The following is a 23001-nucleotide window of genomic DNA, read 5'->3' as shown; positions in this document are numbered from 1 at the left end:
CGCTCTCAGATAAAGTCCCCTATTTTCCAGAAGTGCCACGAGATGGCTGTTGGCTCGGCGGCTCGGGCCATTTTGAGAGGCAATGCATTTCTACGGGAAATGCGCGTTTTGTGAATTTCATTTTCCCGAAACCTGTTGCCGATGAAAAGAAGAAAACACTTTTGCCGCTTTGTTTCTGTACCGCTTCGTTGCCAGCTGCAGTTTTATGAAGCAGCGGCTTCGCACTAGTTCAGTTGAAGGCGAAGGCGGCGATGAGTTCTGGCGGGTTTTTTTGAACCTACTACAAGAATAATTGCCAGTGCCCTGATAACCGAGTATGTAACCATCGCTCGACTTTTTTGTTCTCTTGACCTTTGGCTCGTTGGTTCGTGCGCTATTTGGCCCGTTCATTCGTTCGCCTGCTGATCGCCGTGCTCGTTCCTTCCGTAGTTGGCTCGTTAGTTCGTTCTTTAAATCATTGCAGCAATTGCTATAGTTTTCGTGCGCGCCGCTCGTTCGCACTTCCATGCACTTGCGTATTGTACGGTTCGTTTACTCAGTCGTTTGCTTCCTCTTGATATGTCCGTTCATCTGGATGTGTTTTTTCGACTTTCTCCCGATAGCGCACTAAATCACGCACATGTTTCACGGTGTGTTTTTAGCAGTCCCCTTGCTTTAATTTACGCTAACTGAAAGTGCAACAACTATGTTTCTAGAGCGCCCACTGGAAAATAACTATGGCTCAATTGTCGTGTGATATGCTCCTCACTCCACCACATTGCAACATCAAGCGCAGCATTAAACTTCTCTTCGCTGTGCTGTAAGGTGTAAGGAATGATTAACCTTAACAGTATTAACACGACAGTAACAAATTATTCTGGTCTTCTCTTCGGCCACTGATGCAAGGGTGCTCTCAAACTTTGACTGTGCCACAGTTTGCACTGAAACAGGATGAATGTAATGATTTTTATTCACTTTTTGCTACACATTTCATCCATACCATACTTTATTGCGCGCCACTTTTTCGTTACTGAAATTTGCTGCACTTGCCTTTCCAACCCATGCCACTCACTCGTCGCACGGCGTATAAGTATTTTTTCTTATACTTACAAAGTCAATAAAATCGCTCATATCATACTGGCCAATAGTTAGGAACGGCAACCCCGAAATATATTTTTTCGTATTCAGGAGCTATTGCTAACAATGTATACGATCCGAACAGTTAAATTGTAGAGTTTACCAAAACGTTTGCTAATTGTCGCTCGGTAGGTAGCGGTTTCAGTGAGTTTAAGCAAAACATTGAAAATAAAACACCTTGATTGCATTCAAAGCCACTTTCGGTTTTCAACAAAGCACTTGCTGCCCATTGCTGCAGTTTACCAACCACCGTCGTGCCGCTGGGGAAGCACTGGCGTAAAACCGCACCGCCGTGGACCGTACTCAGCTTGGTTAAAGTGCCACGACGATGCTGCTGATGACAGCGAAAGGGACAGTTCATGCCATGCGAACGGCTTTTGTGACGTAAACGAGCCGTGCGATATCTGCATGGTTGCTATCGCAACGAGATAGATCATTTGTTTTCTTTCTTCGGGCGAAATTTGCCCGCTCCATCGACGCTGGCTCTACGATCAGCGGCCCGGTTTGGATGACGCAGCTTGTACTTTATGTGGTCGCTTGCTGCCAGTGCGCCGCCCGCACAGAGCCCTCACCTATATATCTTACACCGTGATCCGACCGAAACCCCTTACCAAGGAGTATTAGTGTTTTTCGGTTTTACGCAGCGTAAGAGAGAATGATGCATCTCTTAACTTCTATTATGCCTTAGATATTGAACTATATGTCTCATTTCTTACCTTGCGTCGTTTGCAGCTTTTCATTACCTCTATATATCTTTTTTAGATACTTTTCACCCTAAGGACGAATTCCCTCCATACGCAGACTAATTTGCACTCGTCATTATCAGCAACAATGCTGAAAAGGCCGCACACGACCTGCTGATGGCTGAAAAAAAAAAACTCCATCAACAGCTCGTAGAGGGAATGATATCAGTCGAATCTGGCTTTATTGAGCCTCCATCGGTGGATTAGAGAAGGCCGCGTGGATTTCGCTTGAAGGCATGAGAGTATTTTCAGAGGCATGCCGATCGTAAAAAACCAGAATTCCCTTGCAGGAATTACACTCTGTACTGAACAAGGTTTAGTAGCGCGCAGGTAATTATTGAAAGGTAATGCCGCAAGGACCACCTATTTACTGTAAGCTTTGAATAAAACTGATGCACTTTGCTTAAGCAGGAATATATATATATATATATATATATATATATATATATATATATATATATATATATATATATATATATATATATATTGTAACGCCACGTAGCGGCTTACTGAGGACTTGGAGGAAGAAGAGGGAGGCACACGCAGACTGATCTGGGCTCCGAGCTGTTTGCCATCTGTGTTCCGTCCAGCCTTCACCTGTATAAAACCCATTTCATCCGCTACATTTGGTGGAGGTGCTGGGTAAACACGTCCTTGATTCACCAGTACCCCGTCGCCGCCGCCGTGTAGCAGGTTTGCCACCCTTATCGCATGAGCAGTTCGTTTCAATGGCTACCACGCAAGCTACGCAGACCCAGGGACTGCAAGCTGAAGAGGAGATGACCTCGATCCATCAGCGAGATCCGCGCACATTCCACGGCGAGACCGAAGAGGACGTTGCAGAATGGCTCCGCCATTACGAAAGGTGCACCAAGTACAACCGTTGGGACGCTACCGCCCGCCTGTACAATGTTGTTTTCTTCCTTGCTGGCACGGTTCTGATTTGGTTCGACAACCACGAGGAAAATCTTACGACCTGGAGACGGTTTGTCGAAGAAATCAAGAAGACCTTCGGCGATACTCTTGCGAGGAAGGAACGCGCTGAACATCAACTTTCCCGAAGAGCTCAACTACCCGGTGAAACATGCACGAAATACATCGAGGAAGTACTGAAACTTTGTCGCATGGTCAACGGGCAAATGCTAGAAGAAGACAAGGTAGGGCACCTTCTCAAGGGGATTGCTGAGGACGTGTACAACTTCCTGATCTCCCGAGACACCCTTGCTACGGTTGCGGGTGTCATAAAGCAATGCCTTGCGTTTGAGGCGCTTAAAGCACGCTGGATAGCACCAAAGTTCGGCCGGCTCTCCAATGTGACAACCGTCGCCAGCATCGACATCCCCCAGCCAGAAGGCATCGCCTCTATAGTCAGGAGGATTGTACCTGAGGAGTTGGCTGCTCAGCGGCGACGTACATATTTTGATGAACTTTACCAACAGGCTTCGAGGCCCATGCCATCATAGGAGCCGCGTACTCCATCGACTGCGCCAAATCACAACGACCCATTTTACAACTCCGGTATTGAGCAGAGCCAACAGTCGACGTCGCACCCGTACTCCCAGCAGCTTCCATCCCATCCTGATGAAGTACCTCGTGGTGCGTCTCGCCGTGCGGCCGTCGCCTCTCCTTGGCCTTTAAGGGATCTTGCTGTGAGCTACCAAAGCCGCCAGCCACCGGTATGTTACGGCTCCGGGTTCAGCGGACATATCTCCCGCTTTTGCCCGCGTCGCCAATTTTCTCGACCCCCTGTGCAACGCGCACCACGCTTCAGGAATGACGGCCAGTGGGAGCAGCCACCCGCTACCTTCTACCAGCCTCCTTCTCCCCAACGCGGTGCTCGCAATGACTCCCCTGTCTCCGATCGCAGCGTCACTCCGCCGCCGCAGCGAAAAGGTCGTTCACCATCCCCACGTCGCCGCTTCGTTTCTCCACCGCTGGGAAACTAGGCGGTGCGACCGATAGAGGTAAGGTCGCCGGACAGTCAACATTTCGAATACCTCTACCTATAATCATGCTCAAGAACAAGGTGTCAGTAACTATAGACAATGCTGAAACGGATGCTTTAGTTGGCACTGGTGCCGCTGTGTCCATTATGAGCTTTTCATTTAAAAACCGCCTTCGACAGAAAGTTATGTTTATGTGGGACAGGATCGGTACGCTTTGTGGAGTTGGGGGTGAAACTTTAGTTCCAGTTGGCCTGTGCTACGCTTCAGTTTTGCTTGGTGACGAGTGCTACCGAACAGAATTCGTTGTGCTGAGACGTGCCACGCATGACGTGATCTTAGGTGTTGACTTTTTGCGCGAGTGTGGTGCAACACTAGACTTCAGTGCTAGTGAAATTGCTTTGAAGCCAAACGATATCCCCGTATTAGTGGAAAACATGCCCCAGCCTCATGAAGGAGTTCTCTCCCTGCAGGACGATGTGCTGCTGCCGGCGATGACGGCAAAATTTGTGCCTGCGAAATCACCCCAACCTTTCGTGGGCACGAACTCATTAGTCGTTGAGCGAAATTTCTCGAACGGGGCGAAAAAAATATTTTGGTGCCACGCTCCATCGTCGAGGCAGTGGATGGCGGCGCACTCATCTGGACTGTGAATGTGTCAGAGGAGCCTGTTCGTCTTCCTTCTGGTTTAGCACTCGCAAGATTGGAGAACCATGTGACCCACGCCATTGAAACTATTTCTGATATCAGCAGAGCAGCGCCCGGGAAGTCTGACTTCTCTGCTGAGCTTCAGCGCATGGTCAACAAATCACTCTCGTCTAGTGAACGCCATACGCTGCAAGACATCTTGGCACGTCATGCTCAAGTGTTCGACTTTGCCTCTACGGGATCTGCTAGTCATTTCCCAGCCTCTCGAATACAGCATAAACCTAACACAGGAAACGCACCCCCTATTCGCCAGAAACCTTACAGATTCTCCCCGGCAGAGCGCAAGATCATTCAAGAACAGGTGGACGAAATGCTGCAGAAAGGAGTCATCCGCGAATCTTCCAGTCCGTGGGCCGCCCCTGTGATCCTAGTGCGGAAAAAATACAACTCTTGGCGATTCTGCGTTGACTACCGTCGTCTAAATGCGCTAACAAAGAAAGACGTATACCCGTTACCTCGCATTGACGACGCAGTCGATTGTCTGTATTCGGCGAAATATTTCTCATGTGTTGATTTGCGATCCAGTTATTGGCAAATTCCTCTGCATCCATCCGACCGTGAGAAGACAGCCTTCGTATCCCCAGATGGTTTGTACGAATTTAATGTAATGCCATTTGCATTATGCAACGCCCCCGCAACGTTCGAGCGATTTATGGACACGATCCTTCGTGGCTTAAAATGGGAAATCTGCATGTGTTACCTGGACGATGTCATCATTTTCGGCAAGACCTTCCAAGAGCACAATGAAAGACTCCATATCGTTCTCAAATGCATCGGATCGGCGGGACTCATTTTGAACTCAAAGAAGTGCCATTTTGGGGCCGGCAAACTTTAGTTCTTGGCTTCCTCGTCAACCAGGATGGTATCAAGCCGGATCCGCAGAAGGTCGCTGCAGTACGAGATTTCGAGCCTCCACGCACCCTGAAAAGCCTTCGGAGCTTCCTCGGACTCTCTTCATATTTTCGTCGCTTCATTGCTGGCTTTGCGCAGATTGCCCACCCCCTCACTTCTCTTCTGCATAAGGATTCGAATTTTGTGTGGACCCCCGAGTGCGACTCCTCCTTTCATCAGCTAAAATCTTCTCTAACGTCAGCACCCCTCCTGTGGCACTTCGACCCTTCTGCTCAGACGGAAATCCACACTGACGCCAGTGGCGTCGGTCTTGGGGCGGTGCTTGTCCAGCTGCACGGTGGGGCTGAGTACGTTATTGCCTATGCCAGCCGCACGTTAACAAAATGTGAGCGCAACTACACTGTCACCGAATTGGAGTGCCTCGCCGTTGTGTTCACTGTGCACAAGTGCCGACCGTATCTGTATGGACGCCACTTCACCATTGTTACGGACCATCATTCTCTCTGCTGGCTCATCGGACTTCGCGATCCATCTGGTCGTCTGGCGCGCTGGGCATTGCGCCTACAAGAATATAACTTTGCTGTTTGCTACAAAAGTTGGCGCCGTCATAGTGATGCAGACTGCTTGTCACGCCACCCGTTGCCAACCTCAGCCAATGATGAAGACGGTTTCGAGGAGTGTTTAGCCTCTTGCGAGCCGACGTTCCCTATTGTGTGTGTGTATATATATATATATATATATATATATATATATATATATATATATATATATATATATATATATATATATATATATATATATATATACACACACTCTAGGGAACTTTAAAAACTTTATTTTAACTTTAACTTTAGTTAATAAATAAAAACTTTATTTATTAACTCTTGCACAAAATTCCTTCAGTCACTTTCAAAGTACTCTCCATGAAATGCGGTGAACTTGTCAGGTCTTTTTTCCCACTGTTTGAAGCATCTCTGGAACTCAACTTTTATATGGCCCAGTGCCCTTTGCGAAGCTGTTTGTACGGCTTCCACATCACCAAAACACTTCCCTTTCAGACTTTTCTTCATTATCGGAAAGAGAAAACGTCGCACGGGCCTAGGTCTGGTGAATATGGAGGGTAGGGAACGACAGTCCATCCCTGAGAGGCCAAATAGTGGATCACTCGTAAGGCCGTGTGTGCGGGGGCGTTGTCGTGATGAAGGAACCAGTCACCTGATCGCCAACGTTCCCTGCGTTTTCTCCGCACATCCTCTCGCAGATGTCTCAAAACATCCAAATAAAAGTGCTGGTTAACAGTCTGGCCAGGGGGAACAAATTCTTGGTACACAATTCCACGAACATCACAAAAGTCAATGATTGTCTTCACATTCGGCTTCAACTGCCTTGCTTTTTTTGGTCTCGGAGAGTCGGGAGACTTCCACTGGCTTGACGCTTGCTTAGTTTCTGGGTCATACCCCTAACACTAACTCTCATCAGCTGTAATGACTTTGGTCAAGAAGTTTGGATCACTTTCAATCTCTTTTTTTAAGTCCCTACTGAGATTTAATCGAATGTTCTTTTGATCCTGTGTGAGGATGCGAGGAAGAAATTTAGCGGAAACACGTCTTATTTGCAACTGCTCAGTCCAAATTCACTGATAGGAGCTCCAACTCACCCCTGTCTGTTCTGAAATTTAATCGATCGTGAAACTACAATCTTTGTTCATTTTTTGACGGATTTTTTCAACGTTTTTATCGTTTCGAGACGTTGAAGGACGTCCAGAACGAGCATGGTCTTCGACACTCATCTCACCACGTTTGAAGCACCCAAACCACTCGAAAACGTGTGTGCGGCTCATAGCATCCTCTTTAAAAGCCTGTTGCAACATTTGGTAAGCTTCCGTTGCCGATTTTTCAAGCAGGAAACAAAACTTCAAACACACTCTCGGTTCTTATAAATTTGCCATAAAGATTTCGCAGGCGGAACAAAATGACTGCAAGCGAAACACAACACTACGCTCAAATGTTTGCCTATAAATTTATTTCGTCTGCACAGCTGTTTCGGGAAGGTCTCTACTAACCCCATCTAGCGGTAGAACTCTCTACTACGTCTACGAATGGCAGCTCGCTCTCAGTTCGGTTTCTTTTTGGTCCCCCCTCGTGTGTGTATATATATATATATATATATATATATATATATATATATATATATATATATATATATATATATCGGTCTTCCGATCGAAGCGTCGAGTCGAATAAATATGTTTCCTTTAACGAAGCGTATACTGCGCTATACAGGGTCTGTTCCGAAAGTAGTACGACTGGTTTTTTCCTGGGCGAACGGGCGGACGAGAGGTGGTCTGCGCATGCAGGATCGTTGAAGGGGGATATTGGGAATGCTGGGGAAAATCGGCAGTCGGCTCTCGGTCATTGAAGAGAGGAGGTCGCTTGTACTGTGAACCCCTGTGGAAACGTCTCGTCACGCAGAATCGTCGAGCGTTTACTGGATCAGCGATACGCGATCAAATTTTGAGTAAATCTTGGTAAAACGGGCAAAGAGACTCACAACATGATTAAGGAGGCCTACGGTGACGCTTCCATGGGTAGATCAGGTGTTTTTTGAGTGGCACAAGCTTTTCCGAGAAGGTAAGGAAAGAGTGGAGGAAGACGACCGCGTCAGACGCCCTTCGACTAGCAAGACCAACGAAAATGTGTAGCGAGGGAAACATTTACTTAAAAGTGATCGTAGAAGGAGTATCAGAATGATTGCTGATGACTTGAGCATTCCTCAAACCCAAATTTTTGAGATCGTGGCAGAAAACTTATCCATGAGGAAAGTGTGCGCGAAGTTGGTGCCGGGAGTGTTGTCAGAGGAGGAAAAGGCCAACCGGTAGGATCTTCTTCATCATCTTATTGAGGACCCCGATTTTGTGCCCAGCACAAGGCGGCAACGCTGCCTCAGCGCCCCTACAGCCTCGATTTGGCCCCGCCAGACTTTTTTCTATTCCCGAGAATAATATCGACGCTCGAGGGGAAACATCACGGATCGGTAGAGGTGGTTCAACAGGCCGTGACGAGGGAGCTAAACAGCATTCCGGTCCAGGTGTTCCTGGAGGCGTACGAAAACTGTAAAATTCAAGGGCAGCAGCTTGTAGGTGCGAAAGGGTGCTACCTTGAAAAAAATGTAATCGTTTGTGCTATTCTCATGAATAAATTTTGTTTAAAAAAATGAGTCCTACTACTTTCAGAACAGACCATGTATACCCTTGTAAGCAGTCAAGTACTTCATGATTTCGCAACCTGTATATATATATATATATATATATATATACATACATAACCTGGTTGCTAAACTTTTCTCGAAAAGATCTGCTTAGTCTCAGCGCAGGTCTGGCCAATATTATTTTTCTTTCTTGTGTTAACGGCCACACTAATGAATGCCCGCAAAAAGCGCAAATTGCTTCGAAATTCGAGAGACTATTTGACCTAACCAAGCTAACCTAGCCAAGCACCTGAATCGATGCTGAGCGGTGCCACGGCAAAACAAGCAGCTGCAGCGCCATCTAATTACTCCCTAGTGCGAAAGCATTCACAGTGAGTACCTCTTGAGCAGCGAAAAAAAGAGCATGCCGATTAGGCCCCATTTTCGACGCCTAGTAAGCACTGCAGCGTTCAGTACGCGGCTTCGTACGCGGCACCGAAAAAGAAACAAGCAAATTCAAAGAAAGAAAAAACCTTGCATGGCGTCCTTCGCGCAGTGCAGAGCAGCCTTGCGCCATCACGACCCCTGTGAAATGGGATGACGACCGCAGCACTGCGTGAACCGTGTCGCCAGCGTGACCTATGCGCTAGCGTTGCCCGCGGACTGTAATTGCGTTCTCGTATAGCAAGAGGTGCGCCGGACAGTGTAAAGGCAGCCGGAGGGATGGAGTCATTACCGAGCCACTAGGCGGATTTATCACGTCGCGGTGCGGTGAAGAAAAGCTCCCAACTCAGAGCCGGTGACCTAAGCGTGAGAAGGCTGATACGCATAAGCCGCAAAGCAGCCTGTTGACGCGAGAGAATTATAGGGCTGCGTCGCATGCGGGGCTTTAAGGTTTTTCTGGGGACATTCGGGGCTAATGCCTAAGTACAGCGGGAACGATGTGAGGACATACGAGGTATTACGCGCCACTTCGTACACCCGCAAAAAAAGCAACACTCAGGCATCTTTTACAAGTGCACCACGTAGTGAAAAACAAAACAAACATTTCTTGTTTGTCTATAGAAGACAAATGGTTATATAGGGTAGCATCCTCAGTGTAAGCGGCCGAACAGATAATATCGACGTTTTAAGCTCTATTGTTGGTATAATCGCGCGTAGGCTGACCGCCGTGCAAATAAAATTGGCTGAAGGCTTAGCTTGATTAAGCCTGGCTGATTGCGAAAGCAATAACACCTGGCTGCGCTTTGTTCTGCTGGTAGTTGGACATGCTTTCCCGTATAGTGCAACTCTGGTCACGACTTGGTTCTGCTAATATGGTTATCCGTATGGATTAACTCTGGCACAACATGGGTCTACGGTAAATGTGCTTTATTTATTCCGATGAACACGCTTTGGTGATCCGTAAAGAAATGGCTTTTGGTCTGTAAATCGGTGATGATATCGGCGTGCTCGCCACTCTGCAGCATACGCACGTTGCTTCGCCAACCGTTGTTCCCTTTCTTCGTCTGTTTCTTCGGCACGGCGCCGTCGCTTGGCCACGGCACACCGTTCCAGCCTCGCCTTGTACGCATCCTCCGACATAGCATAGCACTGCGAGGAGCACAGCCGCAGCCCCGTTTTATCCCAGCCTAGCGAGCGCCCTCACTCGGCAGCTGCGCCGGAGCGAAGGATGAGCCTCCATCGATGAGACGAGTTGGGCCCCCAGCTCTCCTCTTGTCGTGACGTCGCGCGGTCACGTGGTAGCGCGCCGCAGCTCCGCCGGAGCGAAGGATGAACCTCCATCGATGGCAGAAAAGTGCAAGCAGTATTGCTTTCGCAATAAAAAAAAAGTTGAGGCTTGTTGGCTTGGGCATCCGCTTGACATGCGGGAAATTGCGGGGTATACCCGCCGGCACTGGCGGGTATACCCCACAGCACAGTTATGGTTTTATCAGTAGTTGTTCCCCGAAAGGCAGGGTGAAAACAGTGGAAGTATTCTGACGGCAGGTTTTTTTTTTCTCCCCTTTTGTTCTGAGTAAGCGGTTTAAGTGGCCCACTGCCATTGTGCAAGCAACAGAACCTTGGGAAATCCGTAGCGAACATATAGGGAACACGTTAAAGTCCAACCACCTGCGCAAGTTGTTCATTTCAAATATCAGTTACTTAACAAACTCTATAAACTGGCAGGCTTTTGCATGTTGCGAAGGCCCGCGCGTGTGCAGGCAGCACCTGGTGCTTACGCTAGAGAATTGTGTTACAGGAATGCACTGATGAAGCACTTGCAGACACGCCGCCGCGGTGCCTCAGTTGTTATGATGCTCGGCTGCTGACGCAAACGACGCGGGTTCGATCCCGGCCGCGGTGGTCGAATTTCGATAGAGGTGAAATGCGAGATGCCCGTGTACTGTGCAGTGTTAGCGCAAGTCAAAGAACCCCAGTTGGTTAAATTATCACGAGCCCGGCGTTCCTCATAGGTTGAGCCGCTGTTGGAAGTTAAACCCCATAAACAAAAAGAAACCAAACCACTAGTGCTTAATGTTCCCCAAGGTTGCAATGTTTCAGTTGTGTAGTTGAAAACGAAATCAGCAATAAGGAAATGGAAATGCATCGGCATTCTTAAACGCAGTGCATACCTATCTGGCATCTTCTGGTAGGCACATAAATATTTGCTGTTCTTGGAACTTGATTAAAAAGCATCAATCAAAGCCATGTTGCATACACAGTAAAAAAAAAGTGCACCCTTAAAGGTGTAACGCCAATGGCTGCACCCTTTCCACACTCGTTTTTTTTCTTGTTTTTTTTTAAAAAGGATGCACTGACCCCGTTAGCACCTTTAACACATCCAAGCGCCCTTCAAAGGTACACGGGTGCGAGGGTGTTGCAGCTCCTTCAAGTGCAAGGGTGCGTAAGGGTGTACGGGTGTTCTTTTACTTGTTGAACAACATTGCAGAAGATCAATCAAGTGTGCTTTTAGAATGATGTGAGCTATCGAGTTTTCCATTAAATGACAGCTGCATCCTCGATGCGAGCAGCTATGACTGGGATTTGCGTCCCCATGGTGTGATGATTAACTGTATTATTTTAGCTGAAGTGCTAAGCATCACTGGCTCCAAACAGCGGCTCACTGAAAGGGCATATATAAACTTGGAGAAAGTACACGCGTTACGGCAAGTGAGTATTGCGCGCAGCAGTGGTGTCTTCTGTGTTGAACTCTGTCCCCTAAGTAGCTTTGTATGAGTCATTCCAGTTAAGCTTTGGCCTGTTTATATTCATTTGGGAAAAGTATGTGGCACATTATAGTATCATGTTACTGTGCAAGCGGGTTTGCTGAAAGTTTGCCCCGTTTAGCAAGCTCCTTTTCTTTTTTAATTTATACAGCAAAATCACGCCGTGGAGATCATGCAGACATCGCAAAAGCGACGCCACAGCAAGAAGGTTCACAAACGCCGTAAAAGACACATCTTGGTAAAACAATAATAGCTGAAATGCCGTAAATATAATGGAAAATTACAGGTCGTCGGCAGCCTTGTCTAAAAAAATGTTTAGCTTTCATTCGAGAGTGCCTTTCAAAGCAATCAAAACGTATGAAACTCTAAAGCAGAAGAAAAAGGGTGCAAATGTAACGGTTCCACCCTTATTATAGGTGTGACAAGCATAGTTTTAATCCCATTTAGCGGGTCCAGGGGTGTGAGTTACAGACACGGAAATGCACCCTTAAGGGTGCAAATTTTTAAGGCGTAAGCCTTTAATGGCTCATGTTCGTGGTGTCCGTCCATGCTCGCGGTGTCCGTCCGTGCGCTGGAATCGTGCCAACTGTGGCCTCTCCCCCGAGCAGCAGCGCAACCTCCTCCGCTCCTTAGCAACCGGCGCGCCGGTGGGGGCGCAGCTGTGCATAGCAACTGAGACGTCACACAGTAGCGGTAGAACGAGAGCGCGCGCGTCGGCGGTGGCAGCTGCACCCCCGCTCCTTCGCCAGACGTCTCGTTTCGGTCAAGTCAGTGAGACGCATGGCTCCGAAGCGGCCCAGTGATTCCGCGCCAAGCGGTTCGGGGAAGCGGCAGCGGGTTGACCACAAGGCTTTCGCCAAGCACACTTTATAATTTCCAAAGTGTCTTCGGTAATTTTATTTTACAGAGTGGGTCATAACTTTTCTGAATAATTGCTTTCGCGGTGTTTCGATTGGTTCTCAACAATTCTAGAAGTGAAATGCGCTCGCCTGTGTGTAGTACACAGTACGCAGAGTAGACAAATGGAACACGGAGTCAACTCATTCTCTGCTGACGGTCTTTCATGGCCACATGCCGAGTGCCAAGTTTAACAAGTGAAAACCAAAATAAGGATCCGAGCATGCTACATGAGTGAATTGAGCTCTGTGTGGCTGGCAAGCGAACAAGACCAAGCCTGCAGCCATACGCTTTAGCTTTGGTTGCCAAATCACAGCGAAACCTTTGCACGAGGATGAGCTTAATGCAATGACTTGAAAACAATTTTATATTTAGCGTTTTGCGTGCACAGTATTAAAATGACACTTTATGGGGGACCTATGCATTTTCATGGCTGTTATTACGTTTTGTAATAAGCGCTGAAACGCCTGCTAGTGTTGAGCTTGAACTGAACGTTGCCTTTCGAATAAGTTACCTGGCTTTAGACTGCCTCAAAAGATGGGAGAACTGCACCTTTCAATTTTTCGAAACTAATCAGCCTATTACGAGTTTTTTTTAATGGTAGGCATTGATTTACAATCATTTCAGATGGTAACGCTTTTAAGCGTCATGACAAAGTTATTCACCTAAAGCCGAGGAGTAATTGCCAAAGAAGCTCAGAAAAAAAAGGTGGCGGTTTACAACTGCTAAGCACGAAATATGGTGCGAAAGCAGGTTTTTGCAGGTGAACAGCAACGCCACGTACAGGCTGTTTCCGATTTTGAGGGAAATGGGAAGGCATGACCACCGCGATTCGAGCTGCGGTAATGCCGAGAACCGGTAAGAATATGGGGCACCAGGAGCATGCGCGGAAATTCCAGCTGGCTGTGTTTATTGTGCTTGTGCCTTGCCGCTGAATCTCCACGGCTGTCGGTGGCAACGCTTGGCGAAGGGCGGCGGCCAGGCGCTCACAGTTGTTCTCTAAAGGTGAAACACACTGTACCTGGAAGAGGGAGGTAAATCCGACTGTGCGGCCTGCCCGTGCCCCCCCCCCCCCCCCCCCCGGCCACCGGATACGGGACGGTGTAGTTTCGGTACTAGGCTTTGTTCCGGAGCAACGCCAGCGGTGGGGATGGGACGACCGGGACCCATCCTCTGGGGATGCAACACCCAGTGGGAGTGGCAGCGACTCCCAGGCGACTGCGAGGGCCAGTCGCGCGCGTGAGGTAAGATGCCTTAGCGGAGGCAGGCATGGGTTCATATCTTGGTTGGACCCATGAAATCCGGCACCTAAGGCATGTACAAAGTCCAAAAGGTTTTCAAATACAGGCTACTTCCCTCCGCACGCGGGGGCGTGCAAGTCTGGCTACCGACGCGCCGGTTTCTGGTTCCGGTGAAACCAGGTCCGCGCGGGGGTTCACAGTAGCGATGCTCTGGAACAACGCCTCGGGGAGCGGCTTCACGGCCGGCCGCAGGGCTGTTATGGCCTTTGCGGGACGCCGAGGAACGGGGGTATAGTACGACCTCGAAGCGTCCAGATGAAAACTGTCGATCTTGTGGAGTAACGGCGGAGTAGGCCCGGTCATTTCACCCTAAGCCACGCTCTTGGCTTGTGACCCGGTCACCTGGCCTTGAACACTCCCTCCTCAGTAGGAGAAGAGCAAGCTAGGGGAGAAAGTAAGTGCATATTTGGTTGGTTGGCAGCACAGATGGGTCCGCCCGGAGGTGTAAGGTCATGGTGATGACCTGGGCCTCTACTGGCTGGATCACATGACACATACTTCCGGAGTCTGAAAAACAGTGAAAAGCACTCGATTGTTAGTAGCTGGTAGGTTGGAAACAAACCCTTTCGTGGAGGGGCCCCAGGTAGCTGGTGACCCCATGTTAGGTTCTCTTGTCTCCGGTGGTCGGAGCCCGTTGCGTTTTGCGGAATGGCGGGCATTCCGTGAGCGGGGCCGCACCATTGAGCAATCTCGATGTCCTCCCTGCCCTGGCCAGGCAGGCCAGAAACGGAGTCGAGACTATTGAAGGATCAGAGCAAAAATTTTGCTCCCTTCATTCCCATCCTTTATGCCAACACATTTCCCTACAACCATTCATCCCATCCATTTTGCCGATCTCTTCCGCTACCTCCCAGGGGAGATCAGGGGAGTCTCCCCGGGCCCGCTCCCCCGGCTGTGGGTCGCTATAGTAGCTTTCCCTTACTGATTTATTTCCACCTTCGGGTGGTAAAATTACAATTGCCTACGGGCCAATTCATTTATTTTTATTGGTTTATACCCGCGATACAGTAGTGGTGCGGGAGGGGCTTATTTTTTTATTCGTTTTTCATGCCTCGACTAACCTTTGTACCTGAAAGAGCGATTGAGGTGTGCTCTCAGTGTAAAACGGAGTCGACAATGTTGTCAACGCCAACGCCATTGAACCCAATGAAAGCAAGCGGTGTATTTCTCCTGTTCTGCGTTTTTACCAAAGCGTTGTCAACGCAAACGGAAGCAGCCTGCATCTCTTTTTCACTACCGCTACGTAACTCGAAGCGCAATTGAGATGTCCACTGAACCAGGCAGCAAGTTATGCACGTTTCTTTTCCTTCCGCTATTTTAGCGAACAGCTGTACGTTTATGAAGACGACGACATACAATGCACTGCACGACAGTGTGTTGCAGTTTAACACGACGTTTGATCGGCTGCAGCGATAGCATAGATCCCCAAGAAGCTTACCACAGACTTGAACTTTAAGAGCTCTTCATTTGAGCGCCAGAGGCAATGCCACAATGCACAATAGTGCTTATAGTTTTTTTAATACTGAGTTTACCAATGCAGAAAAATGCTAAATCGTCGGCGTACGCAACCACTTTGACTTCATTGCCAAAGACAACAAATCCACGGATATTGTTATTTCGCAGCACATTCAAACAAACTGGCTCTAGGTAGAGGACAAAGAGTCGCGCGGTCACATAGGGCAGCCCTGCTTCACGTATGATTGAATTGGTACAGGCTCTGAAAGGTGACCGTTAGCAATTAATGGTTGAGTCCATTTTAGTACAGTTGTTCCAACACTGGTACGCTCGAGAAGAGAAAACATAAACGAATACCGGACAAGATGAAATGCTTCGCATGGTCAATATTGAGTAAACAAAGCTGCTCATAAGAGCCAGAGCAATATTCGAGAATTGTTTGTGCAATATCTATGTTAGTTTGTATGAAGCAGCCTCTCAAATCACACGTCTGATGAGGGCCAATCAGAAATGACATCGCGTGTTGCAGACGGTTTCACACATCTTTCACGAATATTTTATAGTCCACATTTGCGAACGTCACAGACCTGTTGCTGTCCACTGCGCGCAACTTTTGCTTGTAAGTGCTCTTGGGAATTAAGACTGTGTGATTCCTTGTAAACGACGGAGGAAGAACCTCTACATCTGTACTTAAACCCAAAATCTCCAGTAGGACTGTGTTCAGCATAGATTTAAAAGTTTTGTAAAACTAGCGTGAGATGCCATCAGGACCAAGGGTTTTTCATAGAGGTAACAGGTCAACTGCTTCTTGGATTTCTTTCAACGTGAAGGCGCCATTTTTAATACTACATTCGTCATCTGATAAAGGTGTTATAAGAGCTGTGAAGTTAGCTAGTAGGCCCGAATTATGAGTATCATGAGCGTTACTGAAAATCGCCATATAATAGCTCACAAGCACCGAGATCACATTATACGTACTGGTTACAAGGATCCCATTGAACATCATTTCCGGTGTCAGCTTGAGAGTAGCGTGATGGTGTTTTTCATGTAGAGCTTGTCGTGTAGGATATTCACAATACAAAGCACTATTGTTACGAGATCGAACTCCGGCACCCCTGTATCTTTCTGCGTCGTTTTTTTGTAGGTCGCACTTGGCGCTAGCAATTTCGTTTAAATATAATCCAGGTGCCTCACATTTATTTTAATATATTATAGAAACTCTTAATTGTGACGTGTCCTCTCCTGAAACTTCCTGTAAAAGGACCTAACAGACAAAATTTCAATAGCTATCGCTCGCACCTCCTGTTTAAACATCTCGCAAGCAGCAAACAATGGCACGGCACCGCTGAAACATAATTTCATTTGTAAGTGTATTCGATTGGCAAACACCTGGTTGTTTACAAGCAAAGACTTTAACTTCCAAGGTCCCACTGCGGCCTAAATTCTGAACAGCAATTTCTCCCGAGCCGAGCAACCAGCATACAATCATCTGAGGAATGAAACCGGTGCAGTTTCACATAACAGACCACGGGAAACGAGCAAGAAAGACATTTATATCGCGTCCAGAAGCGCGTTTGACCCCCCTCCCCCCCTGGATAGGCGTGAATAGGCTAGTTGCATGATATGAGGGCGCTGTATCAATGAGTCGTGCGTTATCTGTCACATGCAACAACACTTCGTCGCTCCTGTGCCTCTGAGCCCTAGGCTGGGCTCGATCATTCAGTCGGCATAAACAATCAGTTCTCATTACCACAACGTGCCGATCACAGTCGAGGTGGTTGGCCGTGCCTTCAAATATATCAACACGCCTCGCTGCACTATTGGATACATAAACATTGATCAGCCTCCGTGCTTCCTGTGAAGCAGAAAATGGCAGCTTATTAGCCGCACTTCACAGTCGGTATAGTAAGGCAGAATAGAGAATAGCCTTTCGAGAAAATAAGAAGCAACTCACCGACAAACCAAAAGCATGTGTCACGAGAACGTTATAATCAGACAAGAAGAGTCCTGGTGCCCTGTCTGTCTCCTGCTCAGAATCAATCTTCGCCTCCTGAACGGCGAAAAAAACAGGCCACCTGCCACTGAAAATTCTGCGAAGTTCCACCTTCTTCTGGTGAGACCTAGGGCCACGCAGATTCAACATTGCAAACACCAGCTCTTTAGAGGTCGCCATGGTGACCACACAGATCTAAACTAGACTTGCACGTGTCTGTCCGGAGACGGTGATGTCGCCTCCAGACCCCTGCCAGGGCTACGGGTCCACGAACGTCGACACTTCCCCTTCTGTTTCGACGCGCGTCACACTCACCGGATCACCGTCGTCACTTGATTGAGATGCGCACAACGCACGGCGCCTTCGAAGAGGCTCTTCAACAGAAGGGAGGGTCCCAGTTGCAGGAAGAGTAGTCTGACCTGCAAGCTGCTCCACAGCACAGGTCACGGGGTCTAGAGTAACCGGAGCGACACCTTTGGGAGATTTAGAGGGGGTGCCTGGCTCCACACCGAGGCAGCGCTTGCGCTTTCTCCTCACTTTCCTCGAAGCCATTCTGGAAAACAAGCGATGTGTTAGGTCTGGAAGACTCGTGCCCAGCAGCCGACTTATTATGCTGGAAGTGAATCGTCTCATGCCCCCTCCCCCCCCCCCCCCCACCCCCTCTCCAAGTATCTTTGAGTTGCCCTTCATGCATTCAAGTCTAGTGGGCATTATACAAGCGAGCGGGTCCCGGCCCTTCACTGCTATGCTCACACTTTTGTTTCGCACCACCTATCATTTTTATTTTGGTTGAGCGCGGGCCTGCAACATGTTCCTGGCAACAAAAATTTATTGAGTTTTGCAGGTACTTCATTGTGCATGACGCTACATCCAAAGCTTTCACCGAAAAGATAGTCCTCCACTTTTGAGCCGCTGAGGCCTGTTTCTGCTGGCGGACTCAGTTTGACAAAGCTATGTGTAAGACAGTTAGTTGCAGCTTTCTTCTTATCCCGTGACAGGTCCCATCCAATTATCAGAGCATCCCTGCAAACTAACTTTATGAACCGTTTTCCAAACTTAGTGGTCTCTTTTAATTTTATCGAGCGGCGCATATTATTTGGTTTTATTAAGGAACCTTATGACTCTGCGTTATTTAGCAGTTCGGTTTTCTTATGAGTACTTATTGTCGGTTTCACGAAAATGTATAAAAAGGATTGATATCTATGCTCTTTCAACCTCCATTGTATCGCTCTCTCTACACTAGTTGTATTGGTCACGATGTGCTTAGGGGAGTACGTAAAATGCCGATTTCGCCTTGTACTAAAACGTTTTTCTTTAAACTTTAGGCAGAAGTTCTACTAGTTAAAATGTGGCGTCAAAAAAAATTTTTATTGTTATTTTTCGCCTATATGACACACTTGAAACCATATAACTCTGCTTTATTGGCTGCAAAGACGTGATATGATTTTGGTGCATTCTAGAAAGGACATTAAAGAAAGCTTTTTTTTTAAATCCTCAGAGTGTGCGGTACATAATAGCCATCCAACATGACCACGAACCCTTTGACATGATTTTCCTGCTCGGACTGCACAGCCTGTGAAAAACGGGCATGTTGGATCAGCATGCTGAGGCTGTCGTCTACTGTAGCACACATTTCAGCCGGATATGGTGCGCCAGCCGAAATACACTTACGAAGACAGTGACTATCAAGCGGACTGGTTCCCGTTAATGATGACTTTCCTTTCCACCGTTTTATTTAAGTTGTGTTATGACATGTTTTAGTTGTGTGGTGTTGTGTCTCAATTCAACTTGCTTGGCTACTGGCTGATTACTTTGTAAACAATGCTTACAGCTCTTTCCTGCATACGTGTGATAAATACTATGTTGAAAAAAATGCGGCAATATCATAGTGCTGTCGTGCAGTGGCCAGAGAACGTGATCTGTTCGCTCCGCCGCGGCTTCCAAACCCGGTCACGGCAACATTTATTTTATATCTGCCCATATCAGAGAGGCTTTAGACAGACATCGACTTTTTCGGGAGTGCTGGGGAAAAAGTGCTTTCGCACCTAAGAATCCCTGTAACAAGAAAATGAACAGCATTTGGGACAATCAAGATTTAACGAATTAAAGATAGCAGATATCTAGCAATGTGCTGAGTAAAACTATGTTCATAGCGAAGTGTTTTCATGTAATTAAAAGCCCAAATAATGAATAAAAATATTGAAACAACACTTTCATCTGCAAAAATGAGCGCGTGCATTTAGCTTTAAGCGTTTTACTGTCCTAGCTTACCACTACAGCGTCTTGTGACCTGATTTTAGAAGATCGCGCTTTTAAACTCAGAAAATGTTAGATAGTCACCCTTGCTGCCCGGATTTCTTGAGAACGTTTCACGCAGACTCATTGGAATGGTCCATCTGCAACAGAACACCACTGAGATATCGCTGTGCGGAATCGAGTTTGGAATTTTGTCCGGCTAAAAACGCAAAAACTTAGTGTGAGTGAATAGCAGTAATTCAAAAGCCGAATCAAATATGATTTGTGCAGCCTTGCTACTGAACCGTATACTAATATTCTAACTAGCGAACCCAATACGAACCAAATAGCGATAAGAACCAAATGGAATGTGAATATTTCTCGGAATATCCTAGACGCGACTAGTAGCATGCAAGAGAAAGCAGCGAAGCATAGCAGCGGTGTTGTAGTAAGCGCTATAATGCGTGAAATTTAGGTATAGCGCTCAAAAGACGAAACGCCCATATTCCCTCGAGAAATGCAACATTGAGCTAGCATATTAGTTCTACGAGCGCCATCTTATATGCACTGAAATATTACCCGGCCGCCGCGGTGGCTCAGTGGCTACGGTGCTCGGCTGCTGACCCGAAATACGCGGGTTCGATCCCGGCCGCGGCGGCTAGAATTTCTTTGGAGGAGAAATTCTAGAGGCCCGTGTACTGTGCGATGTCAGTGCACGTTAAAGAACCCCAGGTGGTCGAAATTTCCGGAGCCCTCCACTACGGCGTCTCTCATAGCCTTAGTCGCTTTGGGACGTTAAACCCCATAAACCAAACCAAACCAAATATTACCCATTCGAATTGATGACGGCAGTGACTGAACCAGCCCAATATCCCAGTAGGTGGTAAAGGAGCAAGCTATGGAGCCATGGCCACTGATATCGCGCACGACGGCAGGGTTACCTAAACCTAACTGAGCAGTGTTGCTTTGGTCAATCGCATATACCATGTACATTCATTTGGTACGCTATGACCAGATCAGACTGCATTGTGGCAGTTAACTTTTCTGCTGGCCCTTAACTGATCGCACCAGCCTGCTGCGATCAGTCGGAGACATGTTTAGTCATTAGAAAACTATTTTAAGCTTAAAACATACTCGAGCAGTTTTGAATCATTTATAGCATACAGTATTTGATCCGTTCAGTGACACGAATAACAGAATATTCGATTTGCTAATCGAAAATTTCAGATCCTCACCCAGTGCAAGCCAAGACGCTCGTTTTGCTTGAATTCTTCCCCAGGTCGAAAGACGACTGGTGTTTCAGGCTAATGCCTGCATCCTGTGCCAAAAAGTGTCTCGTAGGATACAGTGTTCTCTCACTCAAAGCCAAAGAAATGCTGCTTTCGGAGCAACGACTTGGCAGCGGCGACGACTTAGTTGTGGCACGTTGAGCGCTTTTCTGCTCCACCTCTGCCGATCAACAGCGTTGGGCAGCTGAGAACCGTACCCATTCCCGGGGCAATTTTTCGCACGTGCTCTCAAGTAATTGCCAATTCTCGTCAGAGAGCGCGGCCGTCAGCGTTTCCTATCAACTGCATTATCGACGAAAGCGCCCCAGCTTCGGACCTACAAATGGAGGGAACCGTGGTTCACCGCTTCACTTGGTAGTGGGGAGGACTTACTTGTGCAGCGTTGAGCGCTTTTTTCGCCGTCAGTGCAGGTTGGGGATCCTAGATACCATACTTTGCACGTGTTTTTATGACTATTTGGTTGTCAATACTGCCAAGTTAATGATGTTCGATCAGCTCATTCGAGTTTTCTGCTACACAGCACGGCGAAAAATCTGCTGAAGCTTGAAAAAGAATCACAGGCAGGCGTCGTTGGCTTCAAACATGAATCCGAACAAGAAGTGAAATCCTGCAAGGAAGCGGTAAAAGAAGATTTACGAAATAAACTTCGGAAACTCAAGACCAAGCAGACAATGATGATAAAAAACTTGGTGTAAGCCTTTGGACTGATTCGGCAGCTGGTAGCCGAGGTCACAGCTTTATAATCCGAAAGTCAGAAGCTGGTAGTAGATAACGAGGCATTCGATGTCAAGATCTTCATCAAGGGTGAGACATCATGTGTATGGCACTCAAATTGTTCACACGCAACACCACAACAGGAGGAGGAGCCTTCAGATCCAGGCGTAATAAAGGGGGAAAAGAAAAATATTTTATGTGTTCTCTCCCCAATTAAGCATGCCTTAATAAGGAAGTTACAAAAATGCACATAAAAATTGGCACCATGTGCACACCGGGAACGCTGATAAGCACTGTACTGCACTTCAATGCAAATCGTACTCTAGCGAGATGCTGCATTGAAAAAAAGCAAAACATGCGCGTCTCACAAACAACGGCATCAGCTTTCAAAGCAGTTCTCTATTAATGTTAATCAGTCCTCATGCCCCTCGGCGAAGGGTGTTCTACGAACGACCATCCGGAGGAAGCACGGCCACTAATAGATGTCAGTTTTGACGTATAATGCACAAATTATCGAAGGAAGAGAAGTGATGCGCCTGCCATCTACATTGTGCATCATCCAGACATTTCGAAAATATCCTTATCATTTGTTACCAAGCTTAATTTCTCAGCATGAGGTAGACAGAATCTCGTCCTGATGATGTTGAACTTCAACACTCCACACACGCATCTGTTTTTAATTTTAACTCCCGACAGCTTCAACTAACAAGACAATTTTTCTATAATATCATAATGGTATCATATGCATGCTGTCATAAAACTGTAATCTACTTGTCCTCGATTGTTACAATAATCACTTCATGAATACAGTAAAATAACCCACGCGATGTTACGGTAATCTGCGTTGGAAAGTACGCTTAGCGTGCTCTGATACCAGAATTCGCCCTTACTACTAATGGTTATTGAAGAGTTACTTTATAAAGTGGTAACGAGTTGATATCTGCTTTGTGCTGCAAAGCAGAAGGAAAAAATTAACGCGTTATGAAGTTTTCCAAACTTGTCCTAGAACATATCCCTTAAAGCTCCCGCTGGATTTTGCTAGCCACTTTAGCATCAGGATTCTTGCAGGCAATAACAAAGTACACGTTCTCATAACTACACAGTTGTTATATCATTCAGTCAATTAATCCATCAGTCATTTTATTTCAGTGTTCTTTACAAAAAAAAATGAAGGCGGCAACATAAAAGCAGTCCTCGCAACCACTTGACAAGCCTCTACCCCCTCTCCCCCCCCCCCCCCTACAAAGAGGCAGTTTTGTAGCGGCAGAATTAGCTACATCACTGCACGCTTTTAAGGACACATTGAAAAACAAAGCAAATTAAATACCATAAATACCTTTTATGCACATATATCATATCT

Source organism: Amblyomma mixtum, chromosome 3 (genome assembly GCF_055824585.1).
Source record: "Amblyomma mixtum isolate Tamu chromosome 3, ASM5582458v1, whole genome shotgun sequence".
In the NCBI taxonomy this organism is placed as follows: Eukaryota; Metazoa; Arthropoda; class Arachnida; order Ixodida; family Ixodidae; genus Amblyomma; species Amblyomma mixtum.
This window is presented reverse-complemented; position numbering follows the sequence as displayed.